Source organism: Saccopteryx leptura, chromosome 6, assembly GCF_036850995.1.
Source record: "Saccopteryx leptura isolate mSacLep1 chromosome 6, mSacLep1_pri_phased_curated, whole genome shotgun sequence".
Classification (NCBI taxonomy): Eukaryota; Metazoa; Chordata; class Mammalia; order Chiroptera; family Emballonuridae; genus Saccopteryx; species Saccopteryx leptura.
Window position 1 is genome coordinate 96,619,374 of NC_089508.1, and position 2,277 is coordinate 96,621,650.

At 44.7% G+C, this 2,277-nt stretch overlaps 1 non-coding gene across 1 annotated transcript; it reads left to right on the forward strand.

Moving 5' to 3' along the window:
* Positions 1 to 462: 462 nt before the first annotated feature.
* Positions 463 to 538, forward strand: TRNAT-GGU (transfer RNA threonine (anticodon GGU)). The gene has a single exon. It is a non-coding gene; the product is annotated as a tRNA-Thr (tRNA).
* The last annotated feature ends 1,739 nt before the right edge of the window (positions 539 to 2,277 follow it).

Here is a 2,277-nt window from a genome sequence, read left to right on the forward strand (position 1 = left end):
ACAAAAGATGACAGAAATGTGAAATCTGCACCAAATAAAAGGAAAACTCTCCCAGTTTCATACCTATTCAGTGCAGTTCAATGTGGGCTCCATTTGTTGCCCTACACACATCCAAACGATAGTGAAGTTCTTGCCACACACGGGTAAGGATGTCTGGTGTAACAAAGTGAATAACATCTGTGACTCTCTGTTTTAAGTGATTAATGTCATTGATACGTTCAATGTACACATGTTGCTTCACATAACCCCAAAAGTAAAAGTCTAAGGGCTTCAGATCTGGGGATCGTGGTGGCCATGGCTTGACAGAACCCCTGCCTATCCACCACCGGGGGAATGTTCTATCCAGAAACTCACGAACAATGGTGGCATAGTGTGGAGAAGCGTCGTACTGTTGAAAGATGACACCTTCTGGAAATTGTGGCACTGCATACAATTCCAACATGTCAAGATAGGACTTTGCCGGCCCTGGCCAGTTGGCTCAGTGGTAGAGCGTCGGCCTGGTGTGCGGAAGTCCCGGGTTCGATTCCCGGCCAGGGCACACAGGAGAGGCGCCCATCTGCTTCTCCACCCCTCCCCCTCTCCTTCCTTTCTGTCTCTCTCTTCCCCTCCTGCAGCCAAGGCTCCATTGGAGCAAAAGATGGCCCGGGCGCTGGGGATGGCTCCTTGGCCTCTGCCCGAGGCGCTAGAGTGGCTCTGGTCGCGACAGAGCGATGCCCCGGATGGGCAGAGCATCGCCCCCTGGTGGGTGTGCTGGGTGGATCCCAGTCGGGCGCATGCGGGAGTCTGTCTGACTGCCTCCCTGTTTCCAGCTTCAGAAAAATACAAAAAAAAAAAAAAAGATAGGACTTTGCCGTCACAGACTTCTCCACGAAAAAAAAAGGGCCTATCACCTTATCATGCATCAGACCACACCACACATTCACTTTAGGGGTGTTACACTCATACTCAACGTAGGCATGAGGATGTTCAGCATCCCATATTCGGACGTTATGGCGATGAACATGTCCACAGATATAGAAGGTCGCCTCATCGCTAAACACAATCTTCTGCAAAAATCTTGCATTATTGTTGATCTTATGAAGCATATCTGTAGCAAATGTGCACCATGTGGGTCTATCCGCCGGTTTGATAGCGTGCAACAGCCGCAATTTGTACCCTGTAAAACAGAGACGTTTCTTTAACACCTTATGAACTGTAGTCTTGCTTAGGTGTAATTGTTGAGCACATGCACGCACAGATTTTTTAGGACTCCTTAGGTAGCTATCCCGTATAGCCACTACAGACTCGTCACTGACTGATGGCCTACCAGAATGGGGTTTCTCCACCAAACTGCCAGTTTCCTTCAACTGCTTATCCCACCAAGTAATGTTACTCCTATGTGGTAGTGCTTCGTTATAAATGTGCCGATATTCACGTTGCACTTTGGTCACGGATTCGAATTTAGCGAGCCACAGAACACACAACTTTCCTCTGTACCGTCCACATCTCAATTGGCATGGCCATGGGCTGCTCCGCTGTATACACAGTGTTATGTCATCATCTGCGTATGTGCACATGCTGCCACCTCATCCTACAGAAACTGGGAGGGTTTTCCTTTTATTTGGTGCAGATTTCACATTTCTATCGTCTTTTGTTGCTTTCCAGTGACCGGTCAAAAGTGCACCATGACTTTATGGACACACTGTATAAGCTATATAACGATATAATATTGTCATCGATCTCTATAAGTTGTGCTACCTTTTTCAGGTACATTTGAAATAAAATAAAGATGATTTTTTTCAGAGTAAGGTATAGATTAATGATAACACAGTTGTACTAAGCTTAGCACTGTGAATACACTCCAGGACATGGCAGCGCTACATAAATTAGTGCTTCACAGTCAGCCTTGCATCCCCAACATCATTTATACCAATCAGTCAGCATAGAATTAAGAAGTTACTGGTTGATAACTTTATGTTTCTATATACTTTACAATTGTTCTAATGGTAGATTTTGCTGGGGCTGGCATATGATTTACCACAATCTGAGAATTTATGTGCTAGACTCATAGTAAAACTAACATTTTAGTGTAATCCATGCTGTAACCCATGATGGTTTATGTTTTGCAAGATAATCAAGCATCTTCAAATAATGGTATGTAATATCACTAAAAGGGACCTTTGTGAGATAAGAATGTGCCATGAAAATGGAAGAAAGTTCAGTAAGGGGGCTAATCACTTACTTGCGTAATAGCACATTCTGCTATACTGGCTGATTACTGTTATGAAGAATCAACTG